The 19,152-nt window shown below is 50.9% G+C and overlaps 1 protein-coding gene across 3 annotated transcripts in view; it reads left to right on the top strand.

The window, feature by feature from the left end:
* Nucleotides 1-19,152, top strand: part of PTGFRN (prostaglandin F2 receptor inhibitor) — a 104,242-nt gene that overhangs the window by 1,159 nt on the left and 83,931 nt on the right. For 2 of the 3 annotated variants that reach the window (XM_040567131.1, XM_040567122.1), the window contains exons 2-3: nucleotides 16,895-17,004; nucleotides 18,786-18,854. The gene's annotated coding sequence lies outside the window, so the exon portion shown is untranslated. Of the gene's footprint in view, nucleotides 1-16,794; nucleotides 17,005-18,785; nucleotides 18,855-19,152 lie in introns of all 3 variants that reach the window. The other variant, XM_040567139.1, reaches the window with a different exon arrangement.

Raw genomic sequence — 19,152 nt, 5'->3', positions numbered from 1 at the left:
TTCTGGGAATCCAAGGACCTCAAAAGAGAGTTCTGTTTAACAAGCAAAAATGAATGGAAATAAATGGACTCCCACTCTTTTTCTATATCAGGCCTCTCATCTTAACTAGAAATTTGGGCGGCACATGGGCTGCCTAATCTCGCGCTGCTGGGAACAGCAAATATGTCCCTAGTGATTGCTGCCAAAGTACACGTGCTTATCACGCGCATTCTTGCCTATCCCACCCCTCTTCCTTGTTGTCCATGTGCCACAGGAATAGCTGGGACACGTTTGAAAGAAAAGGGAGAGGCTGGGTATACACTTCTCTGAATAGCAAATGTCACCTCTGGTGGATGCAGCTGTGGCTAGGGTCAGGCCAGCTGCTTGATTGTTCCCAAAAGCTGCTGTTGGGGACTTGAGGGATTGTCCTCTTCCCATCTACCAGCTCTAAAAGTGTCCCGCTCCCTCGTGCCAGCTCTGTCCCAGCCCCAGCCCTGAAATGGGCTGCTCAGCTCCCAGCCCTGCTGGGAATTAACCACTTAGTCCTGGCGGGGCGGGTGTTTCTGCTGGGTTAGGGCACTGGACTGGCCTGCGGTGGGGGAGAAGGAGGGGAGATCTCTGGTGTTGGCAAGACCGCATCAGGAAAAGTGGTTCGGCTGTAGGAAAACCACCAAACTGCAGCTCCAAAGAGTCACGGGTGTAAGGGGAGGTTGACAAGGGAGGAGAGGCATTTCACAGTGGCAGTGGAGGAAGACGTGCCTGTGAGTCCTCTTTATCTCAAAGCATATGTGCTGGAGAAGAACAGCAACTGTGACAGAACACCTGAGGCAAATTCAGGCCCAATCTCTTATCTAGAGATGAAAAACTGCTCTGCTACCATCGGGCGCCAAAGCAGCTGTCTCAACTGATTCAACGTGCGTATGCACGTGGTAAGTGATGAGAACCCTCTCTGGAGGCTTTGAAGGACATGTGCTTCCAAAGCCCTAATTAGAAGTTGTACAGAAGCACAGTTTACAGGCCTAGGTTGGTCAGGTGAGAACCAAAAGCTCTGCTTCTCCAAGGAATAGAAAGAAGGTGCTGTGTCCATTTGAAAAACAAACAAAACAAAAAACAAAACTGCTGTAGCTGTATGGGATGAAATAAATGATAATTATTTCATTTTATGATGTTCCTGGTCTTTAGACACATTTATGGTCTCAAGTTGCACCAGGGGAGGTTAAGACTGGACATCAGGAAGAGTTTCTTCACAGAGAGGGTGGTCAGTCATTCAACAGACTGCCCAGGGAAGCGGCGGAGTCCCCTTTCCTGGAGGTACTTAAGAGACATGTGGACGTGGCACTAAAGGATGTGGTTTATTGACGGGACTTGGTAGGTCAGGGTGATGGTTGGACCTGGTGATCTTGAAGATCTTTTCCAACCTAGATGATTTATATGATTTCCCGTGGAAACTTTTGTGCATAGAGTGTGGGATTTTGGCTGGCCACAGCCACTGGTGGCCAAGGCCTCAAACTTGGGTGGTGAGCAACATGGCAGGAAGAAGGGACACAAGACCTGGACCCATGCTTAAGGGGCAGCTAGCCCATTGCCGCTCAGGGAACTGATCACTTCTTGGTCTCACCAGGAGGAGATGGGGAATGCATGGGCCACACAATGACGACAACAGTTTAGGGATGCCTTATTTAAGCACAGTACCTATTAGGCAGGTTCTGGCGCACACCTCTAGGTAGGGAAGGCAGTTTACCACGCAGCTCCTGTACAAAGCCTTGTCCTTGGGCTAAATGCTTTGTTCAGCCATCTCCAGAGACAAGAGGTGGAGGCAGTGGGTGCCTGCAGCATCCTGCTCCTTGCTAGTGGGAGCATGGGTTGCACAACGTCTTGGTGGTGCTGTCATCTAGTGGGACAACAGGAGCACGGTCTGGCCAGGGCTCTGTGTCCTTTTCCACGTGTTTTTTTTTTTTTTTTTCTTCATATCCTGACTGGCAAGCCTGGGAGTGTTGAGGGGCTTTTCCCTAGAAGCAGCAGCAGAAAAGCTGCTATTGGTTCAGGTTTCCTAAACAGTTTTTTACTAGGTTTGTGTGTCACAGGCTAGGCTCAAAGGGAGCTCATTCAAACTCACGAACTAGGTTGGCCCCTGACGTTCCTCCTCCCCATTAGGTGCATTTTGTGCCAGCAAAAGGGATCAGCTCAATGCACAGATCAAATAAAGGTTTGTCTTCTATCTGACTTAGTTCTTGTGTAGTGGTCAAGGAAATCTGAGCAGTCAAAGCTAGAGGCTTCCCTTAGACACTTGATTTTTGTGATTCATATTCAAAACGCAATGTCAGTCACTACTTTGTGTTCACCATCCCTGCTACAAGTAGGTTCAAGTTTTGGCTCCTCTTGTAGCTGCTCAGACTTGTTCTGCCACTCACAGAAGAGGAGGCACACGTCCGTGCTGGAGGCCCCGGGCTTTCCCAGAGGGTACACTGAGGTGACTTGTCTTCAGGAAGGAAAAAGCCTTGTGAAAGGAGTGGTATTTGGGAGGCATTCAAGGCTGAGTGGCAGCGGAAGGGCAGAGGTGGGAGTAGGGTCTCGCAGCTCATCTTTCATTTTATCCCAGCCTCTCCTGGCCTCGTCCCGTAAGTGCCTTGTTCCCCACACAGCGAGGGAATGCTGGAAAATCTGACGCTGCTCATTCTGGGGTAGGAGCTGGGATGCAAACACAGCTTGGGCAGGGAACCGAAAGCAGCCTCCCAAACAAGAAACATCGGTGGGCTTTTCTTTTTAAAGACGCAGGGATTTCTTAGTTGTGTTTTAAATACTCGGTCTAGGTTGAAATCCTTCATCTTCCTATCTGCAACACCTGTGCATGTGTTGGGGAGGGTGATCTTGGCTGGTTGAGGTATCCCTAAGGAAACAGGGTTATAAAGGTGTGCCTCTGGTGGCCCCCATTTGTGCTGTCCTTCTCTATCCTTCCCCAGCAGCTGCTTATTTATTTATCTTTAAGCAAGCAGATTAACCTGCAGGTTACACCTGCTTAAGTAACATAAGTGATTGGCTTCTTAAGGACTCCTGGCTTAATTTTTCTTACTCTCTTCTGCTCCGTGAGGCACTCCCGGCCCAGCTGACTCCTCCAGCTAGGAGTGGCAGCCCCGGCAGCTGCAGGAGCTCAGCGGGTGGTGGGTGGATGGAGCTGGTGTGATGATGGGGGCTGCAGGGGGGCAGGTGAAGGAGGAGAGGAGGTTTTCCTTCTGTCCATTTGCTGAGCATGGGCACGAACCAAGGGGATGGAAAGGAGGAGGCTGCCTTCTGCGTGGAGCTCGCTGGCGCTGGAGCACAACCCCAAGGGAAACAGAAGCGTGGGTTGGGTGGAAGCTCCCAAAACACCACGGTGCGGTACCAAACCAGCCAGCACCGGGCCAGAAGCTTCTGGAGGGGGCCCCGAGGGCAGCACCCACCCCTCCTGCCCTGCCCGGGCCCCGAGTCGGCTACGGCTGGGCAGGCGGCATCCGAGGAGAAACCCCAGAAAGGCCAGAAGAGGGCACCTGGAAACAACTGTTTTGTGCAAAGCTGTGCCTGCTGTTGGGCTCTTCCCTCTCCTTTTTTTTTGTGCTTTTTTCCTCTCCATTTTTTCCTCGCCCCCCCTCTTCCCCCTCCCCCCCCTTTCTCCTCCTCCCCCCTTTTACTTTCCCCTTGCTTTTCTTTGCACAGGCCCCGAGAGCCATTTTCATCTTCCTGGGTGCTTGCTGCTTTGTGGCATGGAAGGCGAGCACAGGACATCTCCCACCAGCTGCCCTCCACCATCCCAACCCGGCTGCCCCACGTCCTCTCCCCACTGTGCCCCCCAGTGCATGCTGCACCCCTCTTGCACGCGTGCCCACGCCTGCACGGAGCAATGCTCTTGGCTACAAAGCGTGCATGGGCGTGCGAGTGCATCATAACCACACAATGAAAGCAGCAATCCTGGCACCAAACCCAGGCCTGTTATTTTTTTGTTTATTTATTTATCTTTTCCTGAAAAGCTCCCTGAAACATGCAGACTTCAGTGAAACAGCACCTGCGTGCAAACCACACTGAGGTTGGGAGGAAGGAAAAAATAAACCACCTCGGCGAGCAAGAATGTTACGCGAAAAGCAGCGCTGAGCTTGGCTGTCTTTTTGAGGTGTTGCTACACACTGGCTCTGAAACCCTGGCTTTCAGAAAGCTGAAAACGTCGAGCCAGAGATCCTACACATCGGACTGCAAATCGAAGCTGTCAGGCTTGGGAAATTTGCAGAGGTCAGCTGCAACACCCAGCTGGGTGCGACACCGATCTAATCCAGATTACAGAGCTCCCAGGGTTTGTTCGGAGTGAATTTCGACGCATGCGGTCACCACGCAGCATCCCCACCACACTTCTTTCCGGGGGTGCCAGCATCTACAGTCTTTCCCTGTCTCATGTTTGCAGACGTGCACTCTTTTCACCCTCACCCCCTGAACATGCGCTGCTTCCTCCTCGCTTCCCGTGGGGGCGTGCAGACTCAAGCATGAAATCTCTACCAACAAATGCTTTTTACGTGCTGTGCTGTGCGTCTGTGGTGTATACACTTGTGTCCTAATTGCATCACTTCCCTGCAACTCCCTTCCTCAGGTGAGCACCCCTCTCTCTTAGTGCGTGCACACAATAAACATTTCATGCCGCACATTTCATGCCATGCCCGGATAACCCACACACAACCCGCAGTTACATGCACGTCTCCTCTTTTAGGTACAGAGGCATCCACTGCTCTAGGTGTTTACAGGCACCTTTCCCACGTGGTCTGTACAATGTCAAGTATAAATATACGTGCTTTCTTCCTTGCACAGACATGTGAGCACACACTTACTTTCCTTTCTCTAGAATAGACATGCTCTGTTGATAAGCTGTCTCTGGTCTTTCTGCTCACCCTTTTTTCTGATGCTGTTTTCCCAAATTTCTTCTATCTCTCGCTTGTTCAGGCTGCTAGCTGAGCTGCAAGGTGCCACAGACAAACCACTCGAAACTGTGTTTGTCCAAGGCGTTTTTCTGGGGCAGCGGGTGTCTTGTTCAAATGGGCTTCACGTGTGCTCTCTCCCCTCCACCCCACTTTACGGGTACCAAATGCAAACTGCAGCGTTTTGACGACACATTTCCCCCCCATGGGATGCTCTGTGCTGTAGGGGTGAGGACTGGGGCTCCTCCTCGGGGAGGTGTGGCACCTCTTCCATCGCTGTTGCAAAAGCCAAAAAAAATTCAACATCCGCTCTTGCAAACAGCTTCCTCTTGCCAGGACCTGTGGGGCCAAACATCCAGCCTGCCTGGGCTCGCTACCTGCCTTGGCCCTGGGCTTGACAGGAAGGAGCAGCAGGAAGCTGGGTGAGCAATGCGGGCGCTTGGGTCAGTTGGGAGGAATCTGGGGGCATCGGCAAAGACCTGCAGCTTTTGGGAGGGCACAGCTTATGGCAGGGAGTTCCTGTCGCTGGAGGAGGGGCAGGCTGTGGTGTGGTGCCGGGGACAAGGGGAGGTGGTGAGTGTCTCTGCCACCCTTCCTGCCCCCCACTGAGCATCTTGCACCTTGCTGCTGCACAGGTAGACCAGGGCCAGGAAGGATGCGGCCTTGCTGGGGCTTTTGCAAGAGGTGGAGTACCTGAGGTGCCAGGCTCTGCACCCGGGCAAGGTCTATGCCCTGGGGAAAGGGTGTTAGCCCCAGCCAGCCTTCAGCTGCTTACCCAGCTGTGCTTCGCTTTTAAATACGGGCTTCCCACTGCTCAGTGTGAATCTGCTCAGGCTGGGGTTGTGGAGAGGTGCAGGGAGTGATGTTGAGAGGTATGTGCTGGCTCTGTGGCATTATCCCAGTGCAAACATGGCTTCTGGCTTTGTGAACCTCCACCTGTTCTGGTGCATGGGTGATGGGTGGCAAAAAGAGCTGTGCAAAGTGCCTCTCTCTGCTCTGACCCCCAGCTGCATCCACGTGTGGCTGGGGGTTCTGCTGATTCCAAAACATCTATGTAATGAGGTGTGGGGTAAGGCCCCTCGTTTGCAGGCACCTCTCTGACCCCCCTGGGGAAAGCAAGACCCATTCCTGTGGTGCCCCTGGGGGCTGACATCTTGTGCTAGGTAGCATTTTTGCCTTGTGGGCGATGCTGGTGACAGATATTTGGATGAAATACATTCAGAAACATTGCAGTGGGAAGCTGGGCTCCACTGGCTTTTCTCTGCAGTGCCGTGCTTGATACTGAACCCATTTTCCTTCCCTACTGGTCCCAGTCTCCTGGTTCTCTCGCTGTGGTTAAAGCCCTAAACCAGTCATGCCCTCCCTCTCTGCCATCCCATTTGCCTCTTGCACGGGGTTCCCAGACAAGCCAAAGGCAGGAGCCAAATGTACCTCGTGTGCAGTACAGCAACGGCCCCAGCACCCTGGTGGCTTGCTGAGCTAGAGACCTCTGGGCATACACAAAGAGCAGTGTTAGCGGGAAAAAGGTGCAGGTCTGTAGGAAACGCATGAGCACGGATGGAGCCAGCTGTCCTGTGTGGGAAGGAGGGCGGCTGGCCCAGAGGGTGCGGGGGAGAAAGAAAAGCCAGAGCTGAAGCAAGCTGCTCATCTCCATGGCCAGGAAGATGAGCGGCTGGGGCTGGACGTGGGTGAATGGCACAGGGCCATGTGTTGAGGAGCGAGCTCTAAGGAAACTGAGAGAGCCGTGGATGTCGGCTCCTGTGAAAAGGTTGTTGGATACCTCACGGCCTGCAGAGGCTGACGGTGTGGTGTGTTTCTGTTTGTAATCATTAGCAGGGTCTTTACACAAGCCTGCTGTCACCTGGGGCTTTGTCTTTGCAGGGAAAGGCACAGGATCCCTGCATGTGGTCTGATGTGCAGCTCCTTGCTTTGCTTCTGGGCTGGCTTTGTGCCGTGGATAAACATCCAGGCTACCTGAGGAGAGAAAATCTCTTCTGTACGACCCTTGCCTCCTGAGCAGGCAATTCAGGTTGCAAAGGGCATTTCAAATGTTATAGATGTGCTGGGGTCTGGGCTGGATGTGGCTGTGGGGGCTGTGACATGCGTGTGTTGAGCAGGGGGACTTGTTGGTACCTATGGGAAGGCCACGGCTCTTTATTACCTTCCTTGAGAAATCCAGCTAGGCCCTGCGTTCAGGGGTAATCTGAATTTATATGCTGACAGCCCTCCCTCAAAGTTACTGCACTGGTATGAGACTCAAGGCAAAGAGTGAGGCAGCATCCTCTTTGTGTACAGTGAGCCGAAATGGTCTGATTTTTTCCTCAGAAGCTTCTGGGTGACCAGCCATGTTAACACAGCTGCAGCTGTGTCTCTGCAGGGGTGTTGTTTTCCAAGCTGAAACCCAGAACAATTTCCTCAAAGATGAGCTGAGGAAAAAAGTGACTATGCTGGGAGGAGCAGTGTTGTTACTTGAGTGATGGGTTGGCTCTGAACAATTCCATTCAAACTGGAGAATCACCTAATTTAGGTGGGAAGGGACCCCTTGGAGGCCACCAAGTCCAAGCCCGGGGAGCCCCCAGATGAAGAAGGAAGATTGCAAGGCATCATTGTGTTGCTGAGGAGACAAAGTCTAGAAATAACTCTTGGCCCACAGGGACTCAGTGGGACTTCTGTGGTAATGTGAGGGGGGTCAGAGTTTCAGCCCAGCTGTGGATCCCTTCCATGCTGTCCTTCAGAGGGGTGGTGGTGCTGGTTGGAGCATGACCCCTCGCTTCACCATGGATAATGCTGCTGCCTTCCTTGCTCCCTGCTGCTTCTGGCTGGGGTAACCCCTGCTGTACCCCTGGCAAGAGGCATATCTCACCATGCATAAGGCCAATGTGTTTGGTCTTCCTGCTCTGGGTCTCGGAGTATGTGCTTCCAGGGGCCTAAACGCTCCCCAGACCTCCCAGCTTTGCATGAGTTTGCAACTGTGCTTCCTGCTACTGGTTGGTCTGGGCGTACGAGGAGAACAAATGTTGGACGCTGTTTCGCACTTCGGTCAGGTCGTGCTGCAGCCAGGAGGAGCGATGGTCCGTAATGGAGAACATATGGGCTCGCACAAAAACACCCTCGCTTCCCTGCCTGTAAGATGGAAATAATAACTCGGTGCCTTAACGAAGACTTGCAGGGCTTGCTTAAATAATTAAGACCTCATCTGGAGGAGATGGCAGGAGGGCGTTGTGATTTTTGATGTCAGGAGCATGGCCGGTATGCCTCCTGCCCTCACACCCCATGGGAAGGCGATGCTGCCTTGCCGTGGGGACATGATGGCCATCCCACAGCCCTTGTGGTGGCTGTACCTGGTGTGAGATCAGCCCCATGTGGGGTGTTGGGTGGTTTCACTGGCCCCGTGGCCCTTGTAGCTGTCTGGGTTCGTTCCTTGCTGTTGCTGTCCCGTGTGGCTGTCCTTGCACACGTGTGCTCTACATCAAATATTGGCTGACTCAGCAAGACAGCAACATCAGGGGACTATTTATTTTTTTCCTCCTCCACCTTTTTTTTTTTTTTTTTTTTTTAGCTTTTTAAACCGAGACTTTTTATTCTGCCTTCAGGGAAGGCATTACTTATCTTTATCTTAGAGCTGTGTTTTAAAAAAAAAAATCATTTTCCCTTTCCATGCTGATGTTTCTGGGGCAGAGGAAAAGAACAGCCTTTAGCAAAGAGAGTTGGGTAAGGCTCCCAACTCCTCCTCTCTGTCCTCCTTCTCCAGGGCACCTCGTCCTCGTTTATCCATCCCTCGCTCTTGGCTTTGGTTCCTGGAGGAAGGGAGGCCAGCTCTGCTCTGTCTCCTGATTGATGGCTCTGCTCCTCCCCACATTGTTTCATATTTTCTTGGCCTCTCCTCCTGCTGAGCCTGACACAGCGGTGAGATGAGGTCAATGCTCAAGATGTTTCAAGAGCCAAAGCCTGGGCTCTGTAACACGTGAGGTCCTCTCTGGTCCCCTGGGGTTGTGTGGGGTCCTTTTGGTGCCCAAAGCTGCCTGAGAAGCCAGGTGGCTGGGCTGCACAAACTTGTGGTGTTTGTTTGGTCAGGGTGAGACTGTCTCCCAGCATTTTGGCATGTCCTGAAAGCCTGTAAGAGTGAGCTGCTTCTGGAAGCACCAAACAAAGTGTTTATGAGAAGAAATTGCCCCTGAAATCCTGGCTGCCACCATATGGGCAGGGAAACCAAATGGCTGGGAGACCTCATGGGACCACAGTGCCAAAAAGGGTCCCTTGCAGCCCTCCCTGGTGCTGGGACCATGCTGGCACCTCTGCCAGGCCAGGGCCTCATCCTGGCAACCCTGTGCAATAACTGGTTGAAGTCCGTCAAAGCTGAGAGGCACTGAGCAAAGCAACTCGCCAGTAAATGAAGTGGCTTTTTTCCAGGGAAATTTTTGCTCAGCAGAAACTATGTGGTTGCATCTGATATGGAGTCTGTAAGTGGCCATTAGCTTGTTGTGGATGAGAACAACATAATTGAATTTAAGGGAAAGGTTTAAGAGGAAATAAACTTTTCCTTTTGCATAGAGTTTCCTGCACCACCACCACCCCATCTCTTTTATTTTTTTTCCTCCAGCTGATAGCTGCAAATGTCAATAGGTTGCAGTTAATACGCAGAGACAAAAATAAAAACAAAGGGAGGAGAAATGAAGAGGAAAACTAGGGATGTCCATCTTCACTAAAGCTGGGCGTATGTAGCAATAAATGTTCACAAAATGTGCTTCTGAATAAAACATGCAGACTGTCTTCCTTAGCGATTGTGACCCATTTCATTCCCAAACACTGTTGAAAAAAATTTTCTGCCTACAAAGATGTTCACGAAAGCAAGCCATCTTTTAGAGTAATGTGAATGAACGTAATTGAGCGCCCGCACTGGCGTTATTCTCAAAGCCATTTTGAAGAGCTCTATTGGTTGCGTGATAGGCTCGTGGAACAATTCGGCATGATTGCAAATAACTTGCAGCTAGAAGAGGATGTGTCTCCTGCGTGTGAAGCATGGCCTCTGGCTGGAAGCAGTGCAGTATGACTTACATGACCAGTGTCATAAAGAAAAGGGGGGGCTGAGGGGTGGGATGTTTTCTGCGATGGGGTCCCAATGAAGCCGCATGTTAAAATGCCTTCTTGCAAGGTACTTGTCAGACTCACCTGGGAGGCAGCCCTGTTTGCAAGAAGACAAGCTGCTCGCTGATAATTCAGGGCTGGATAATGGGGCTGCGTCTGTCTGAGGATTTATCTGCAGCGAGCAATTTGATCAACTTTAATCATATGTGACAGCAACGCGAAGTGCAAAGATTTGGTCAATCGGTTTGAATTAATCCCCCCTGTGCCTCCATCAGTGTCACCGAACCAGGGATCAGGGCATGCCCGTGTTGCTTCCTCGCTCAGCCCATGGCCGTGGGACATCAATCCCCAGCTCCCGCGCATCCCCGCGCTCCTCTTCCTCAGCCCTCCTGGCCTGGGCTCTCTGGGGTGGGGATGGAAATGAGCTGTCACTTCACACAGTGTCCATTCACCTCTGGCTGTTGCAAAGTCCTCTCCAGTGGGTTTTTCACCTTTATTTATTTATTTATTTTTTTCCTGGTGTAGCAGCGAGTTGCATTTCATGCGCCCTGAACGCCGGGGCTTTCCCGGCGTCTCCCGGATGGCTATTGCACATTAAGCTGTAATTGCACCGTCAGGGAGTTTTCCTTTCTGATGCTCTGCCAAAACGTTCCCTTTGAAAAAAAATTATATCTATAGAGGTTAGCTTGGGCAGGAAATAATCCAGACAAATGCATGCTACCCGATCTTCAGGCCAATTAATCTGAAACAGATACTCGGGGAGGGGGTGATAGAGGAAATGCTGAATGGGGTCTGCGGGGAGCGGGCGGCAATTTGGACGCACTGTAAGCTTGCAGTGCAGATCCTGGCAGTGGTGCTTGGTGCTTGTGGGCTGTGGGGAGGGCAGGAGAGGGCTCTGCTTGCTCTGGAAGAGGGAGGTGACGTCTGTGTGCAGCACAAGGGGTGCAGCACCACCACTGCTCTGTGCTCCTCGGGCATCCCCAGCTGGCTGTGGGTTGTGCCTGGAGGCAGTGGCTCACAAAGCTGCTGGACTGGGGTAATGTTCTGGTGGAAATAACCCATGGGTGACGTGCAGGAGAGCTGTCCCTGTTGCTTGGCTTCCCCCTGGCCAGGAAAGAGTTTTCCGTGCAGTTCAGGATGCGCCAAAGGGCGACCCTGTGCAGAGGCCAGGTCTTGGTAAACGCAGAGAGCATCCATGGAAAATTAAGAACAAATGGCAAAACAAAGAGGGGAAAAATGCCTTATTTCACTTTCTTGATTCCATTTGTGAGGATTTGAGATTTTGGCTTGGAGAGGAATGAAAAATTGTTCCGAATGCTTCATTTTGAAAATGCTGAAGTGAAGCCTGTTGGCTGCCTGAAGTCACTCATTGCATTTTTGTTTATTTATTTTTTTCACATGAAGAGTTGTGCAGGCTGCGCCATTCCCCTGAAGGCTTTGGTGCCATCAGATCTGGATCGATGATGGGAAAGGTGCTACCAGTCACGGCATCAGGCAGTCCCCAGTAGGAATAGGGGGGACGTTGTGGAGGCATGGCTTGCTGCAAGCAGCACAATGAAATCTCTGATAAGATTAGTACTAATCTGATGAACGTTAACCAAGGGAGTGGAGGGGGATGGGATGCAACTAGGAAAAGTTTGATAGAGAGGTCTAATAGCAGGAAGAAGATTTACTGTGAAATAATGAATGCTTTTGCACTACAAATTGATTTGGAAGAAAGAAAGAAAAGGAGTCAATCATTCTCTCAGGCATTCTCTCTCATTGCTGTTTAATTTGTAGTTGTAATGGAAATAATATCTATAAACTCTCACTCAGGAGCTCTTCTTCCCTTCCTGACCCTACCCAGGAAAAAAACAAAACAAAACAAAACATCAAAGCAACAGAAAACCTGGAACAAAATCCTTAAGCAAAAGTTACCTTCAGGAAGGGGTAGCATGAAATATATTTTATATAGATTTTAGTCCTGTTAGCTGTGCTATTTAAAAATGAATTGGATGCAGCAGGGAGATCAGCAAGAGCTGTTGTTAATAGCCTCTCTCTTTTCAAGATACATCTTAAAAAAACCCAAGCACACTCCCTTTGTGGGATGTACAGCTGGAGTGATAGGAGCTGCTATCCAAATCTGAGCGGTGCAAAAGGTGGGTCGGGTGTCCGAGCTGCAGGAGTGGAGCTGTCAGCAGAGCTGGCAGTAGCTGAGCTCTAGAGTAAAGAAGCCTGAAACAGCATGGGGGAAATCTGCCCTTTGCATCCCTCCTGCCTTTAGGGGAGCAGGCCTTGCCTCCACCTGCACCCCTGAGCCTTTGTGCTGTGCCCTCCAGCCCGCTCTGAGTCTTCCTCCTTCAGGCCGTGCTCACTCTTCCAGTCCAGGTCTCTGCAAAAAGGAGGCTCCTCCTGGAAAATAAGAAGATATGAGGTCTGGTCAGCGATCGTGAGGAAAGCAGGGACATTCTTAGCAGGCTTTTGGTCAAAAGCTGAGAGAATGAAAGGTGGAAATTAGGTGGGGAAGTAACTTCTAGCAACGCTGGCTTTCTTTTGACGGCATTTTGATTGCTTTAAAGTCACGTACTGTGCATGTTGGGTACTTTTTTCCATGGCTAAGCTTGCAATGTGAGCAGCTGAGCAAGGCTTCGCAGCCTGCATGAGCAGCTGATCTCCCAACACGGCACCAGGTCCCATTAAATGGGCCGTGGGCCATGCAAGACACATGGCCTGACCCTGCACGGCTTGGAGAGTGGCAGGAGACCCGGCACTGCAGCTCCTTGGTGCCTGTTAGAGGTGCAGAGCCTGGTGCTGGAGCATCCGGCAGGACAGGGGGACAGTGTCCTCCCCTAGGGCTTTGGGAGCCCTGCAGCTGGTGGTGGGGCTGGGGAACAGGGCCCTTTCCTGGACCTTTCAGGGAGAATGAGGTGAGCCAAAAAGCTGGGAGCACGTGGGGTATTCTGCTCTCCAGGCAAGCAGATGTGATGTCCTCAGCAGCTTCTGGCTGGCAGCAGCGCTTCAAAGGCCTGCAGAACAAAGCTCCCATTTTCCTTCTGTTTCACCTTAAAGGCAAGAATAAAGCAGGTCTTCCCCACGGACTAGAGAAAACCGTAGGAAAGCATGCCAAGGGGAACAGCTGCCTCCTCTGGGACATGAGGCAGGATTTCCACTGACACCAGTCATGGCACACTGCACCCAGCAAAGCAGTGGTGCGTGGGCTGGGGACCCCCGGTGAGGCAGGGATGTGGGGGCTGCCAGGGGGTGATGCCAGTGTCTCACCAGGTGAGGTGGGAACATACTCTCCCTGCGGGGAGTGGGCTGGGCAGTGAGCTGTGTGCTTGTTGCTCGTGCTTAGTATTTATTAATGGCTCGGAAAAATGGGGGAAGCAGCGAAGCAGCAAGGTTTGCAGATGGCATGAAATTATTTAGGTGAGAGAAGGTGCCCGGCGGGACTTACCTGCGGCAGGTAAGTGGGCAGGCGAAGCTCGCTGTTGACAAACACAGTGCAGAAGGATGCCTCTGTGCCTCGCCAGCCTCTCGATTTACCACGGCTAGCCGGGTGATGGCAGGGGGAGGCTGGGTGTCACTGCACACAGCTCAGTGGAAACATCTGCTCAGTCTGGAGCAGCCGTCTCAAGAGGGAATAAAATGGCTGGCTGCATAAAGAGAGGGATTAAAAAAAAAAAAAGCCAAAAATGCCACCTCTCTGCTGTCTGAGCAAAGTGGGTGATTTATGGACTGGGGCAATCTTCTATTGCACAAGTAATGCAGGTGAAAAATGGGAGCCAAAAATGGGCGAAGAAAATGACGGATGCAGAGAGATGGAAAATAGTGACTGTCTTGCTCCCACTTGTATAAGGAGGGTCGTGGTGAGGTGTCTAAAAAATAAAGACAAATCAATTTCTAGAATCATAGAATGTCTCAGGTTGGAAGGGGCCTTATAACCCACCCAGTTCCAGCCCCCTGCCATGGGCAGGGACACCTCCCACCAGACCAGGCTGCCCAAAGCCCCATCCAGCCTGGCCTTGAGCACCTCCAGGGATGGGGCATCCACAGCTTCTCTGGGCAGCCTGTGCTAGGGCCTCACCACCCTCACAGTAAAGAATTTCTTCCAAAAATCTAATCTAAGTCTAAATCTCCGCTCTTTTAGTTTAAAGGCATTGCTCCTTGTCCTCTCCTGCAGCAGGGGTGCTGGCACCTCTGCCTTGTGCAAAGGCTGGGTTTTGCTTAAATTACTCGAGCAAGACAAGCCTGTGCCTCTGATACGGTGAGGAAATGTGACCTAGTTAAGCCCAGCCAGTTTTGACTGTGATGAAATGGAAGCGACTTGTGTGTTGCTGAAATCTGCCACCAGAAGCAGGGCATTATCTGTGCTGCCTGCCCAGCAGCCACCCAGCAAGGTGTCCCTAGGCGTCCCACCCCTCCTCATCCTCATCCCCAGTGCTGCTGCCCCCGGATGGGCAGTGGGTACCCCTCTCCGGAGGAGTCCTGGCCATCCCATGCTGTGCATTGCACCGCTGCGTGAAATCCAATTAAAGGGCGAAATGAATTTCAGAGTCGCTGCGAGGGGACGGGAAATGCCCATGCACAGAGGAGCAGCAAGGAGACAGCTCTGGCCTCGTTTTTAAGCCCAGCCCGACTGAAAAGCTGCTGCCGTGGCTGCAAGGGAACTATAAACGTACCATGCAATAACGTTACTGCTTTGATGGATGCTGTAAAGGCTCTGTATGCTTTTCTTTCTCTCTCTCTCTTTCTCTTTTTTTTTTTTTTTTGTTATACTATGGCCTTGTACCTTGCAGCCTCCCTCACTGTAAGACGCCAGCTTCATTTGTAACTCAAATCCTGCCCTCTCCTCTCTCCCTATCTTTTTTAATGGTCACGAAACCATTATTTGCCACCCCTTTCCTTGAGGAAAAATACAAATGCTCTAGTATTTCAGGAAACAAAGCATTTCTTCTCTCCTCTTGCTGCTCCCAGGGCAGGTTTATGCCTCTCTGAAGCAGAGGTGACTATCAAGGAGCTCTAGCATGGGCTGCAAAGCGTGTGGAGCATTTCCCTTGGAGAGGGACTGCCCTTGAGGGACTCTGTGGGCCTGCGGAGGAGAGCCTCTACTTGGGCCTGTGGAAGAGAAACTTCTTGGTGCTGAAAGTTGTCAGTTCTGTCATTTTCCCCCTCAGAAAGTCCCCCTTCCTTGCCCCCCTTGCTGGTGCGCGCTCAGGCTGCGGGGCCAGGTGGTATGGGGACCAGCAGCGTGTGGGGGCCGGGCAGCCATTAGGTTCAGGGGAGAAGAGGTCCCTGAGGGCCAGGAAAGCTGTAGGCGCAGCCCCTGGCTGCAGGAGTTCCTCTGCTGTGGGCTGCCAGGAGCTGGGAGGGTCCTCAGGGGAGTCACACAACATTTCTCCTGGCTTTTCTGTGCTTTTGTCCTAAATGTCTGCTCCAGGCCACTGCTAACAGCAGCGTACCAAGCTGGATGCCCACTGGACTGGTGAAGGGCAGTCGTTCTTACGTCCCGCTCTGTCGGTTTTTGGATTTCATTCACCCTCCTCCTTCTGCCTCTCTGGTTGTTTCCCTGCAAGGATGACTTCTCCTCTCTCCCGCTCTGCTCTGGCCTGCTCGTGCCTTATAGGATTTGTTGCAGCGTTCAGCCCTGGCTTGGCTCCGGCTGCGGGTGACTCATTCTCTGTGCCTTGCCTCAGTCCCACCTCCCGGCTCTCTCTTGGACATCTGCTCTGTGCTGCCTAACTCTAACGTAGCCTGCCCAAAAATGAAGCCCTGCTCTGTCTCCCTTTACAGCAAAAACCTGCCTTCCCTGGAGGGCTGGGGCCTCTCCAAGGGCACTGCAGGCTCCCCAGTGGTGAGGGCCAGCAATGAGGCTTTGGGATGGTCCCCTCCACCTCCTTCCTCCTCCTGTCCCCAGCCTAAGATGTAGCTGGTCAGCGAGGGCGTGCAGTGTAACAGAAGTGAAAGGTTGAATTTCTGGCCAGTATCATCTGACCAGACAAAAACTTGAAGAATGTGTTTTCTTTTTCCCCTCCTCTACTTAAACGAATTCAGGCGAGACCAGTGTTTCCTTCTTGATGAGGGATTTCTGAGGTTCTGACTCCATGGAAAGTTTGACGGGCTTGGGTGAGCGGCCAATTTTTGAAGACAGCATTTGTTGAGGGTTTGCTCAGTGCCTGGAATATAAAACCGAAATAAACATATACATTCAGTAGCTGTGCTTAGAGTAAGGGCTTGGTGTGTGTACTGTCCAAACACGCAGGAAGGATTCTGCTGCTGCAAACCCAAGCAAACCGGTCAAATTAAACACAAAGGTTTGCACTTGAGAAACACCCCTGCAGATCTGCAGTTGAATAACATCCGTGCTGTGAAGGGAAAAATCCCAGGCACATTTCTGAGTGAAGATTTCCACAGCTTCTTAATCTCAGTAATAGTAAGTCTTTCTATAGGTGCTTCTCACCTTGAAGTGTCTCCAAGTGCTTTGTGCATGTGAATATGAAGGTGGTGGTGGGCTCTGGGGTGGGATGTAGCATCCATTCTGCATGACCTACAGTGTCCTTGGGCTCATTCTCCCCCTTCCAAAGCCCCCCAGTACACACGCAGTGCTGTTAGCTCCCTCTGAATTCCTCCTCCCCCTCCATTTCTCTGGACTTTCTCCACATCCCTCCTTGCATCCCTTGCTCCCACACTTGCCCTCATGCCTGGAGAGCCCTCCCTGGTACTGCTGCACTTCTTCCTCGTGCAGCACTGCTCCTCTTCCTCGGCAGCCCTCTGCAAAGCCTTCCTCCTGGAGAACTCCCTCTTCCTCCATCTCCTCCAGGATCCTCTGTGCTTGAGCTCATACCTTCCAGTGGAATTTGCATGCCCTGCCTGTTTCAGCTTGTAAGCCACCTGGGACAGCAAAGATGTTTTATCTGCAGTGACAAATTGCTGCGTGAAGTTACACTGCTACTTGAAAAGAACAACCTCCCTAACAACATTGCAGCCTGATGGCCATGGGAGACCTGGGAGAAGGTTAAAGAAAACAAAGGTGAGTGCTGATATATTGAGGGCTGAAACCAAAGAAACATACTTAAAGTTTTCCTTATCTTGTGCTTTGCATTTAGCCCTTCTAAGATCATCTGTCAATTCCCAGCGTCCTGTTTTAGGCAGAGGAAGAACAAACTTCTGTGCGCCTTAGGGGTGGCCAGGCCATACCAATTTTAAAAGCCACCCAGCAAACCCCCACAGGGCTGAGATTCCTAGCTTCAGATTATACCGATTGTATGGTTTAAATCATCTCAAACCAGGACTCTAATGCCATGTGCCTAACGTCACTCATCAGGCCATACCAGCTGAACCTCTGCCATACCCTTTCACCTTATTTTTTTGCTTCTGGACTGGGCTTCTTTGGGATTTCAAATGTCTTTACAACTGCATGGAGTGCCAGGCAGTTGGCAAGCAAGCTGCCTTGAGCTTCTGTTCGTCTTCTTAGCGTCTTGCAGTTCACAGATTTCCACCCTTCTCCATGCCTTTGTCCCAAGCTCCATCTCTAGCTAGGTGGTTCCTCAACATGGAGAGCTTGGTATGCTCATGTAGCAGGGAGTGATCTCCCTCCGCCCCGAGCAGGAGGAGAGCTGGTCACAGCGCAGCGGGAGACTCAGAGCTTTTGGCGCATTCCCCACGGACAGGGTGGATAGCGTGAGTCACGTGGCACCTGTCTGATAGAAACGGGCGTGGGGCTGGGCTCACCGATTTCTGCAATGAAGCAGGCCAGAAAGCAGCCAGGAGACAGTACCAGGCCTTCGCCATTCTTTCTGTGGTCAGCAATACAAGGCAAACCTGGCAGCTCTAGCAGCTAAAAGGCAGTGTAACAGCAGCTGTATGAAACCTTAGGTTGTTGAACGAGATAAGCACCTCTTATGAGGATGATGAAAGTAGGATGGAAAGCACCTTCTGTGTCATATTGCCCAGTCCCCTGCTGTTTGAGGTGTAGGGGTGGTATCGGTAGGGAACTGCCCTAGCTCTGCATTAAAACAGGCTGGGATTTTTGTCCTGATAAAACCTCCTGGAAGGCAATTCCAGAAAAGCACTTCTTGGAGGGCCAGGACCTTTTTCTCAGTTCTAGCTGAAATGTTTTCCTGGCAAATTTATACTCGCTTCTGCCAGCACTGCCCTTTCACTCAAACAGCTCTTCTCTCTTCCTGGTGCTTCCCTCCAGGGTATTTATAAGCAACAAATATATCTCAGCCTGCATTTTACTAGACTCAAGAAACCAAGCTCATTTATTCTCTTCTTGTAGAAGAAAGCTCTCTCCTCCTCTGGTCATCCTAAGAGAGAGAGGCTGAAAAAAGGCAATTTTAAATTAATTCATCTTTTAAATGGATGTACAGTATTCTGTACTTCTTTGATGGCATTAAAATCTTCCTAGTTCTATTAGAAATCCCTCATCTGATGTGTCTTAGGTTCACATTTGTCTTTCTCACATCTGCATGATATTGCCAGCTTGCAGTCATTTGATCGGCTAGTGCACTCAGGTCTTTCTCCTCCTCTGTCACTTCCAACTGATGAGCTCCCAGCTGGTAGCAGAAATTCTCGTTATTACTCCCTCAGGGCACGACCTCGCATTTTGTACTATTAAATTTGATTCCATCTCTATTGCTTCTGTCCCTTTTTCGTAAGAAAACTGCTCTGATTAGTCACCGAATAATGCCTTAGAGACCTAAAGACATATTCACTATATTTTTATTTTTAGAAACCGTTTGCTGTTTCAGTATTTTCATTCAGTGAATGATGCTGATGTCTCTCTGTATTACCACATCTTTCTAACAGGAACTCCAGACTGATGTGGAGAAGGGCAGGGGAATATTGCCTTGCGGATGAAATATACGGCAAGAACAGGTATAGTTCCAAATTGTTTCAAGGAAATAATTCTTTAAGTTGGTTGTCATTCTGTTGCATAAAATGATCAGACATGGTGTCCAATCAGCTGAAAAGTGCAGGTGTGGAAATGTTCTGTTTTACCTAACTATTTTTTCCAAAGCAATCCACCCTTGCTGTGTCTAAATTTACGGCATCTCGCTGCCGGAGCACATATCTCGTCTTCAGCACTGTCACAGTGCTGGCTTCCAGCACTTTTGGTTTTTAACCATCAAAACTATTTTTATGATGTTCAAAGTACTTCAGAAACAACTGTCTT

Source organism: Cygnus olor, chromosome 1 (assembly GCF_009769625.2).
Source record: "Cygnus olor isolate bCygOlo1 chromosome 1, bCygOlo1.pri.v2, whole genome shotgun sequence".
Taxonomy (NCBI): domain Eukaryota; kingdom Metazoa; phylum Chordata; class Aves; order Anseriformes; family Anatidae; genus Cygnus; species Cygnus olor.
This window is presented reverse-complemented; position numbering and strand designations above follow the sequence as displayed.